This window comes from Phodopus roborovskii, unplaced genomic scaffold, assembly GCF_943737965.1.
Source record: "Phodopus roborovskii unplaced genomic scaffold, PHOROB, whole genome shotgun sequence".
NCBI lineage: Eukaryota > Metazoa > Chordata > Mammalia > Rodentia > Cricetidae > Phodopus > Phodopus roborovskii.
In genome coordinates this window covers 59,291,267-59,303,010 of record NW_026126480.1, presented here as the reverse complement: position 1 = coordinate 59,303,010, position 11,744 = coordinate 59,291,267, and the positions used below count along the sequence as shown (strand labels likewise).

Here is an 11,744-nt window from a genome sequence, read left to right as displayed (position 1 = left end):
AAACAGACAGTGCATACAAGTACACCTGACATAATCTGGCCAGTCAGTGTGATAGCCAAGTGTCAATTCTGTGTTACTCTGTAGCTAAAGGCAGAGACACCAATCCTGCAAAGAATTTAGGAAATAAGAGGATTTCTTCCCCCACCTTAAAAGGAAAATACATTTCAGCAGATATGTTTCCTGAAATATGTAGTTGGGAGCTGAGGAATATGGTCCATTGTCAGACCCTTCTTCACCAGCCTGAGCACCCAAAATTCTTCTTAAGGTAACATGATTCTTTTTTTTTTAAACAGTCTTTCTTGCTGTTAGAACTATTATAATGTAGCCTAGTCCTCCTACAGATAAAGCCTTTTGGGGCCACTGGAGTAACACTGCGCTACTGTTTTCTGTGGGCTTCTCAAACCCTTTATAAATGTACTTCACAAACAGGCCAATGCCGTTTCTGTCCAGTAACTGCACAGCCTGCTCAATTTCGCTGCTCTTAGATTTTGTGAGAACTTTAATTCAGCACTACACCCTGGGCTCGGTCCTTCACAACTTGATTCTTGGTATTGATTGGAGAGTTCCACAAGGCTTCATGGAATGCCCCAAGCCTGTCCTCTTGCCACAGGAGCCCATCCACCTCGGTGCCGCCGCTGCCTCCTCTTCCCTGCTCCTCCACGAATTTGTTCTCGTCAAACTGGTCAATGTCCACCAACAAAAACCTGAGGACGGTGTGTTCCTGCGGCTGCCCAGCTGGATAAATTCCACTCCCCCTCAGCACAGGGCAAGAAGCCACAACCAGGCAGCTCCTGCCCTCCTCCATGCGCGGCCGCCTTGCCCCATAAACTCTATTTTCTATGCTGCCTTGTCATTTCTCTTATTCTGATATATTAAGATACCATAAATAAGTTTATCAAGTTGATAGGTCTTATTATCCATGTACTTTTACAGCTTTTAGAATCGTGCCTAAACCATTGAGGCTATAAGTAAATCTTGCTGAAATCTGTAGGATTGAAGGATATAAACAAATGTTGAGTATGACTCCGAAGTCTATTAAAGTCTTTAACATTCATTTCTTTCCTTTAGTTTTATTTTCAACATAGGATCTCATTCCGTTGCCTAGACTAACCTGATACTCACTGTGTAATCCAGGGTATCTTCCAAACATCAACCTTCTTGTACAAATGCTAATGCTGCAGATGTGTGCCAAAACACAGTGTAATTTCAATATCTTAACTCCAACTTTGAGTTTGTGTATCAATGAGGCTTTATTTATAAAGACTAAAATTTGAATTTCATAGAACTTCCATGTGTCAATTTTAGGTTTTGAACAGATATTTCTTCACTGAAACCAAAATAACTAGAATTTATTGCTGCAATTTTACCATCCCAAGTATCATTGCATACATATCAAAAGATAGACTCAAAAGTCTTGTTAGAACTCTATTACAGCTGAGCATTGGTGGCACATGCCTTTAATCCCAGCACTCAGGAGACAGAAGCAGGTGGGTCTCTGTGAGTTCCCGAGGCCAGCCTGGTCTACAAAGAGAGTTCCAGAACAGGCTCCAAAACAATACAAAGAAACCCTGTCTTGAAAAACAGGAAGGAAGGAAGGAAGGAAGGAAGGAAGGAAGGAAGGAACTCAGTCTCATCCCAAAGCAAGTTAAGGCTTCTCAAAAGTCATTTGTTCCAAGCTCTAATCATCCTATTTTATGACGATGTACAGACAGATATCTACAGAGTATTCGAATTAAACATCAAAGAATATACATTCTACTCTGCCAAAGAATGTGCATACTATTCTGCAGGTTATAGAAGCTTTCCCAAAATATTCCACATCCTGAGACAAGAAACAACTCTTACAAATTGAGAGAAATTGAAGTAACACCATGTATCTATCTTATCTGACCACAATACCATAAAATTTAAAATCAACAGCAAGTGAATCTCTAGTAAGATTAAAAACTCGTGGAGCTTAAACGACACATTTCTGAATGATGAATGGGCCAAAGGACAAAGAAATTTAAATTTTCCTGGAAATAAAAGAAAGTGGAATCACAATGCAACAAACTCTCTGGGACACATTAAAAGCAGTTCTATCAGGAAATGTGTAGCTCTAAACATTTGCATTTAAAAATCAGAGAGTACATAAATAAGTGACTTCATGGTGTTACTCAAGAATTTTGAAAAGCATGGGATGGGGAGATGAGATGATGGGAGGAATAGAAGGGCAGAAAGGAGAGGGAACTGGGATCGGTATGTAATATAAGACTTTTTTAATTTAAATAAAAATTAATTAAAGAGAATTTGGAAAAAAACAACAATCCAAAACCAAATCCAGCAGATTGTAAGAGATAACACAAAGCAATCAAAGCATAAATTAATGAAATGTAAACAAAGAAAACAATACAAAGAATCAATGAATCTAAGAGCTGTTTTTTGTTTGTTTGTTTTTGAGAAGATAAATAAATAAGATCCGCAGACTTTTGGCCCAAGTAACCAAAAGAGAAAAAAAAAAGGACTCAAATTAGCAGAAGCAAAAACAAACAGGGAAACATTACAATAGACACCAAAGAAAGTCAGTATATTATACAGATATTCTATACTCCATTAAGTAGAAAATCTATACAAAATGGAGAATTTTCTAGATTCATGCAAACCATCAAAGTTAAACCAAGAAGAGATCACAACCTAAACAGACCCATAACAAATGAGGGAACTGAAACCCCAATAAAAGCTTCCCAACTGAATAAAAATCCAGACCCAGGTGAATTCACAACAGAATTATACTGGGCTTTCAAAAAGGATCTACAACTAATACTTCTTGTTTTAAAAATCTCATTTTAATGAATGTTTACTTAAAATTTGAATATCTGTAACTTCTATAACCCCAGTTCCAAGAGATCTTACTCTCCCTCTGGCCTCCATACACACCAAGCATGCAGGAAAAATACATTTTTTTTCTAAAAAGAATAACAGCTTTAAAACACCAGTATCTACTTTTTTTAATATGCAAAGATTATGGAAGGAATATATTTTAAATATCAAAATATAAAATTTGAAATAATTAAACATTACTAATTAATTTGAAAACAAATCATATAAGTGATTTTTTATTTTCATTAAAAACTTAATTCTTCCTAAAGGAATACAGATTTGAATGACATACATTCATCCCATAAATACATTAGCAGCAAAACCTTCCCAGTAGAGTCCTTCCTCTACCCAAGCATAAGTGATTATTTTTAAAAGTCAATGTAGTATTTTCTTCAGATGCTGAGAGAAATTACTTTCAATCCATGAGTCTGACTGTGCAAAACTATGTTTTAGGAAGTAAAAATGTTTGGTGAAGTGGCAGTAGATTGTTCCCCCCTAAGACCTATGACCTCACGAGAATTGGAGTAAGTTCCTGTGTCAGGCGTGATTGCCCTCCTGTTGAGCAAGCCTTACGTCCAATTAGACAGCTGTTGATTACTGCCAAGATAGCAATGCCACTATTGCGCCCTTTAGTGCTGCCCTTTCATGCCTGTCACTGTTGTGTATCGTACTGGCTGAGTCCCTCCCTTGGATGCTTGCATAGCACCTTCAACACAACTCCCACACCAAAGGCTCAGGGAACATCTCAGAAGAAGAGGTGGAAAGATTGAAAGAGCCAAGGGACTAGGAAATCTGCTGTGAGATTGTGTCCCCTAGAAATGACAGGGAAGCTGCACCCCCAATACCTCAATTAGTGTGGCTGGCTAAATCACTAAACAAGTGCAACACTGACAAGCCAACATGGAAAGAGAACATTTCATGGGGCTCCACCAATGCCAATGTCTCAACCCTGAAATCACATGCACATGATAACTCTAAACATGCTGAACAGGTTATATTTAAATATGTATCGATATTTATGCATAGATAATAATTAATGAAAAAAGAGGGCAGAGGGAGCATGGGAAGGGCTAAGGGAGGGAAAAGGAGGGAGGAAATAATATAATTATATTTTAATTTAAAAAAATGTTTTTAAATCAGGGAAATGAGGCAAAGTGTAAATTGAATTCAGTGTGTTACCCAAAAGAAAGAGAAAGGGGGAAGTGAATATGAGAAAGAGCAATGCATTCAGGGCAAAACCTGGGAGAGCTGGACCAAGGGAATCTGACATGGATATGATCAACAGGCACTGTATATGTGTAAGCAATTTTTACAGCTCTTTTTAAATGTATATTTTAGGAAACAAAGTGCAATGCACTACAAAGTGTAAATGAGGGGCAATATAGTGTGTTTCAAGCTAACTAGGGTCAAGAAAATGATTTCCCATTGACTCTTGAGTAATGAGACAGAAAGTTGGCTTTCATTAGAGAGATGGTGTAATTCCCCTGCCCATTTGTCAGGAAAGGAGTTGAAGAATAAATACATTGATTCTATTGTTTATGCTCTATTTGGGGTAGGTGGGGGTTGGGTTTGTGTTTGTTTTTGTTTGTTTGTTGGCAGGGTCTCTCTAGCACTGGCTGTTCTGGAACTCACTATGTAGATAGACCAGGCTAGCCTTAAGCTCACAGAGATCTGCCTGGTTCTACTTCCCAAGTGTTGTGATTGAAGGTGAGTGCCTCTGTGTCCTGCCATTGATTTTTTTGTTTTGTTTTGTTTTGTTTTGTTTTGTTTAAAGAGGTAACAGTGGAGGAAGCATTTATAGGTAAATTTGATCCCTTCACTTCTTATATGTAACAGTGGAACATGGGGTACCTAGTAGGAGTGTGTTCACCACCTCAATTGTGGTATTGGTTTCACAAGTGTCTAAATATTTCAACCCTTATCAACACTATGCAATAAAAATTTACTTTTTCCTTATATGGCAACAGGACCTTAAACATGAATAATATAGATCTGTGGTTCTCAACCTGTGGGTCACGACCCCTTTGGGGGTCACAAATCAGATATCCTGCATGTCAAATATTTACGTTATGATTTACAACTAGCAACGTTACTGATAGGAAGAGCAATGAAATAAATTTACAGTTGGGAGCCATCGCATGAAGAACTGCATAAAACAGGAGCAGCACTGGGAAAATTGAGAACCACCTACTGATGACAATTTGCATGTAGTAAGAAGTGAAGAAACAATAATTTTTAACTTCATGTAAGCTCTATATTCAAGTCTTGGAGAGGAGTTATCTCGGGATACACTAGAAATGTCTTGAATTAGGAATAGCCTTCTCTTTTCTTGTTTTGTTTTGTTGGTTTTTTTGTTTTTTTTTTTGTTGTTGTTGTTGTTGTTGTTGTTTTTTTTTTTTTTTTTTTTTTTTTTTTTTGAGACAAAGTGTAATATGAGCCAGGCTGGCCAGTTCGATGATCTTAAACTTCTCACCCTCCTGCCTCCCAAATGCTGGGATTGCAGGTGTACCACACCACACCTAGTCTACATACCACTACATTCAGTTTATGGAGTGCTGGGCACTGAACCCAGGTGTAGTGAGATATTCACTTTGTCCGCATCTGTGGCACTGACCATGCCCATTGGGGATGGAAACAAGGGCGGAAGTGACCTGGGGAACTAGGTCTGAGGGGGAACCCAGAGCACTCTCTGGCTGGCGAGATGTGGATAGGAGAGCTTCTGGTGGAACCTGCTGGTGTTCATCTATGTTGTAAGTTATTTCTCCCTGAATAAACACCTATTCGGCCTATTTGTTTATCCTGATCCTTATTAAACCACGATACCCAGGTCTTCATGTAAGCAAGCTAGGACTCTATCAACACAACTACATCTACAGACCCTGTTACATTTACTTTTCAGATCTAGAATCAAATTGTGTTCATAAAAGAAACTCAAGTGCTAAGGTTTAGCTCAGTCAAACAGCACTTGTCCAGCATGTGTGAAGCCTTTAGTTTCATTACCAGCACCAACCATTAAATGATAATAAACTGTAAAACTGGATCTCTATAGAGCATATTCTCAACGGCGGGCTTATGGCCCAACCTTGCCCCCTTCTGCTGTCTGAACACTATCTGTGAGGTAGATCATGGCAGTCCTCTTCTCTAATACCCAAGTGTCTCTTCATATACTTGAAGATGAAGAGCACTGCACTCAAAGTCCATTTGGTGAGTCGAGGAAGAGTGCCCCCCAAAGGCTAGTAAATTTGGTCCCCAGTTGGTGAAAAGATTTTGGGAGGGGTTAGGAGGTGTGACCTAGTGGAGGAGGCGTGTCACTACAGGTGGGCTTTGCCACTGGTTTCAAAAGCACCTGGGCATTCACAGTTAGCTCTCTGCCTCATGCTTGCGGATCAAGATGTGTGCCCTCAGCTGCTGCTCTCAAGCCACACCCATCCGCCTGCTGCCCACCACCATGATGGCCATGGACTCTAACCCTCTGAAACTTGAGTCCCCAAATCAACTCTGCTGTGAGTTGCCATGGGCATGATGTCATATCCCAGCAATACAAAAGCAGCTTGTTGCAGTTCACATGGCTGTGCCTTGCTGCCCCCATTCAGTCTTTCTATGTATTCTTCCCACACAAACCCCACCCAGTCAGAGGGGCCACATTCCTACCAAGTTTCACCGTTCTTTTACTTTACTTTCAGGGACAATAGCTTACCACTAAGTTCCTTTCTATCCTTCCTCTGATCTATTCTCCTCTATAATACTTTTTTGTCTTCTGAAATACCCCCAGAATCATGTTTATTTTAGCAGATACTTGTATCTTCACACTGGAAGGTCAGTGACATGAAGGCAAGGCTATCTGACTAGTTGTCTCATACCTGGCATCTAGAGGTATATAATCAATAGTAATCAATGGCATTTTGCTTTTTAGTGAAAACTAGAATTTACACGTTCTGCATGGTTTTGCTTCCATGGCTTCTTCATCATGGTGGATTCTCTCCTAAAAGTGTGAGACAAAACAAACCCTTTCTTCTTTAAGCTGCTTTCTGGTTTTTTTGTTTGTTTGTTTGTTTGTTTGTTTTAGGGTTTTTTTCAGGTGTTTTGATGTAGCAATGGGACAAATACATTGAGAATTTCTATACCGTCTAGCTGAGACCCATATTCAGGGGGGCCTGAGTCAATCCCATGCTGGATTCCCAGCTATCAGTCTGGGGTCCCATAAAATTATTTTTTAACTTTTGGACTTTTTTTTTTTTTTTTTTAGTTTTTCTCTCTCTGTATTTGTCCTGTTCCTCTTTTTGTATCTGTTTCTCTCTCTCTTTTTTTTCATTTTAATGTAGTATATGACTAATGCTCTATTTTCATTTTCGTTGCTATGATTAGCCTGACAAACTTAGAAGAAACAGGACTTACTTCAGCTTAAAATTCCAGGTTACAGTTCATAATTTTGAGGATATTGAACGAGGAACTTCAAACAACTTGTCACATTGACTCCACAGCTAAGAGCAGAGAGAATTGAATAAACAGACACCTGCTCACTTGCTTGCTTACCTGTGTTCAGCTCAAATTCCCCCCACCCTTATATAAGTCAGGACTCCCTGACTAGTGCATGGTATCACCTACAGTGAGCTGGTTCTTCTCACACTAATTAATGTAATAAGACAGTCCCCCACTGACTTACCCACAGACCAACCCAATATAGACAACCATTCTTTGAGACCATTTTCCTAGGTGACTTAGATTGCACCAAATTGGCAATAAAACTGACTAACACATTCTACTATTTGTCAATTTCACACATAAACACATCAGTTTTGAACAATAACTTTAACTGCTTGTCCCCACGGATTCAGAGGGTTTTTTTTCCCATAATACAAAATATAGTCCAACCTTAAAAGCCCAGAATTGCTCTATAATTCCAAGTCACTTAAGTGTGAGATTCTATTAAATTTTTAAGAATTATGTAATTCTAACATATAATGGCAAAGAGTAATATTCTTGTTCTAAAGGGGAAGAATTGTAGCATCACAAGGAATGATGATAACAAAACAAAGCCAAATCTAGAAGGGAAAACACCAAGTCATATAGCTCAATGCCCCAGCATCTGAGACTTGTTTCCTGAGCTCCAGGTAAAGTTTAGGACATTTCCTATCACTGACCTTCAGTGCCAGCCTGATCAACACACAGGTTCTTAGTCAAGGTATCATGTGAACAGCCCTTGTCTCTGTTCCTGATAGACTCTCCATTGCTTTTCAAGAGCCCATGAATCAGGAACAAACTGTCCACATTTATCTCATTATTCTTATATTTCAAGATTCCACTAAAATGGCCCATTAAGCATGGTTCCAATATCCACTGGATTTTCCACCTCAATACACCTAATACTTCCACATTCTTCCCACAAAAATAATTCAAGGGGGAACTGGGGATATGGATCAATGATTAAGAGCACATGCTGCGCTTCCAGATGAATTGGGTTTGATTCCCAGCATGGCACAGCCTTCTCTGATGTGAACGCCCAACGTCATAAAGCCAGCACAGTGGCTTGACAAAGATCCAGCATCTGCCATGACACTTTTGGTTTTGATCTCCACATGTTGCATACTTGGGGGGCTTTTGATATTTGTACAACTTTTAGATATTGGATTGATGAAAATTTTCTTATGAATCATTTATGCCTTCTCCCAGGAATACTGCTTCTCAGCTTCCCCAAGAAAGTCCTAAGTATACTATTCCCTCTGTTTAGGGAGATATCCTTATCTACTTGAAGGTCTTTGTTATGACTTAGAGGTTGTGACACACATAAAGAAGCCAAAGATCAGCCGGGCAGTGATGGTGCATGCCTTTAATCCTAGCACTTGGGAAACAGGCAGGCAGATCTCTGTGAGTTTGAGGCCAGTCTGGACTACAAGCACATTCCAGGACAGCCAGGAAAACTCTGTTTCCAAAAATCAAAAATAAATAAATGCAGAGATCTTTTTATTCAAACATCTGCCCCAAGTAATCATTCAAGACCTTAAATAAAGTCAACCTTAAAAGGTCAACATGATTCAGTGGGCTACAGAAGTTGACCACGGTTCAGATTACAAACCTTTTCCTACTATATGCTCAGACAATTATGTGGTATATGTAGCAACAAAATTATATTAGCTGAAGTTATCTCTGCCCTGCAGAATGACTTCTATTAATGAGTAAAGAAGGGTGTGAAAAGTAGGAGGTGTCAGAACCTCCCTCTGTTAGAAAAGTTAGCTCCTGCAGAGCCACTGTGGTGTCATATGACCAGGGAACAAAAGAATGCCAGGATTAGACATACAAACAAATTCTATAAAGATGTTAAATATAACATTGCTTTATGCCAGGAAGTAAATGGTAACTGCAACAGCTTTGGCCTGAGGGTTTTCCTTGGGCACTCTGACCATTAAGAGTTAGTAAGACACTGCCCAGAACATGGCAAACTGCCTAGGCTGTCATGGAGATTATTTCTGTCCAGCATCCTCAATGCCACAAGAGCTACTAGCCTGAAAACAGGCTGCCATATATTTCTAGATTCTTAAAAGTTGAGTTATGGGGTTGATGAGTAAAAATTATTATAAAACATAACTATTAATGAAGACTAAACTTGAGGAAAAATGGTTGTGAAAGTTAACACTGTTCTGTCACAGTTCATCAGTGATAAATAAACTTATGATACCACATGTGCAAGAAAACAAGTTAAACCTATGTCCAGAAATGAAAATGTTATTATCTCTGTTTTGAAACAACATCAATCTATCCCAACTTACTGAATTCTGTATAAATAAAGAAGCATTCCGGCTGCTACTTAGTCAGGTTGCAAGAGTCTCACCACCACCATGGCCTGGCCATTTTTTTCCTTCACCTATTCCTTACCTCCTCTCTGGAACCTGTCAACCACCAGGACATCCCCCTGGCACCAGCACCAAAATCACAACTACTCACAACTACCTTTAACTCTAGAAATTTCTACACGTCTAGGTGCCTCAAACACCTGTATACATGTGGTGCACATAAACTATCACAGGTATAAACACATATAATGTAAATAAAATGAATAAATGTGTTTTAAAAATAGTTAAAGGCATAAAATCTACATGGTTGGGAATAACATAGTCACAACTTCACTCCTGGTACAATTTCTGTTTTAGTTTCATTTCTGTTCCTGTGGGAAAAAAAATACCCAAACAAAAAACAACTTAAGGGAAATGGATTCTTTGTAGTATACAATTCTATGTACTAGTTTATCATTGAGATGTCAAGGAGACAGAAACATCAAACAGCCTGTCACACCACATCCACTAGAGCAGAAAGGAATGAATGCATGTCTGCTCGCTTGCTTGCTTATGCTCAGCTCAATTTCTGCATTCTTACATAGGTCAGGAACCCTCTACCTAAGGAATAGTGTTGTTCATAAGGGCTGGGTCTACCCCCATAAATTAATTAAGCCAATCCCTCACAGACATGCCTGCAGACAATCTCTCATGGAGACCCTCCTTCCAGGTGATTCTAGGTTATACCAAGTTGACAATTAAAGCCAACCATTACATTGACAGAGACAGGGAGAGTAGAACTAAATAACTCAGTCCTAGGCCTAGGAACAGGGTCAGGAGGCGGGTGAAAGTGCATAATTTGTCACCCTAGAAGTAGCAGTAACCAAGACTTCCTACCACAAATGCCAGAACATTGTTTCTTACCATTATTATTTAGCACAGCAGTAGAGTTAGTAACAACAAATTCAGTGTATAAACAACTGTATCAACTTATCTCTATCTGAATATAAACTTAGGTCTATCTAACCCTCCCCAAATGAAAGGTCTAAATGGAAAAACTGGTAAAAAATGGTTGGCAGATGTATCTTTATAAGCACGATATTTAACAACTTGAACAGACATACATAAAGGTTCAAGTACCAGAACTACTTTCTGCTTGCTAAGGAAATAACAAACTCTGGAACTATTTAGAATTTCTTTTCTCATTTCTGGACAGCCTCATTCATGATATACACTACAGCATACATAAATACATACATACATATGTATGTATGTGTGTGTACACATGTATATATAGATTCATACATGAATATTCAAATATATAATTTTATGTATTTGAAAACATGAAATAAGACCCTGGAATGTTTTTAGGCACACAAACTGGCATGTTTCAATGAGAGCTAATTAAGCTAAGAATAAGGGGGTTTGATATCTCATTTGGATACAAACCAAAATGATGATTTTTTTTTCATATCAGTTTTCTGTGTGTTTACATGTGTGCATATACTTTAGCAACAATTTAATAATTCCCACTGAAACTCCATCACCACCAGGGGAAGTAGCCAGTTGATTTCCACTTTCTTGCCCAACAGTAATCCTCTACCTAGCTCTCATAATAAGGTTGGGACTAAGGGACCAAGACACTACACAGAGGCCCAGTGCAAAAAAAAAATTAGAAGTTAAAAATAAAATAAATTCTTTTATTGCCTCTAAAAAATTCTGAACACCAAATATATCAATGTGCACACATGACTGCTTTGATAACATTTTAATAAATCCCATTGATACCATCACCAAAACTATAATCAATATGATACTACTACTTGACTATCAAATAATAATCCCCTTTGCTATTCTTACATTAGGTCTGTAGCTGAGGAATTTGAACATAAGACACATTGGTAGAACTTTAAAGATGTTCCTTGTGTTTGCCCTTTCTCTCCTGAAAATGGAGAAAGATACTAAGGCATCTTTACCTTCAGAAGCACATTTTTAAATAATTAACCTTACTGATTTTTTTGCGCAGTATTAATAACATAAAATTTTTCAATGAAATTTTAAGAGCAAAGGAAATTGATAAAGACAAGAAATTGCTAGCTAGGCCTAAGGTTATACATA

The 11,744-nt window shown here is 38.4% G+C and overlaps 1 pseudogene; it reads right to left on the bottom strand.

Annotated features, from left to right (window-relative positions):
* Positions 1-285: 285 nt before the first annotated feature.
* Positions 286-805, bottom strand: LOC127227845 (actin-related protein 2/3 complex subunit 5-like protein; annotated as a pseudogene).
* Positions 806-11,744: the final 10,939 nt, after the last annotated feature.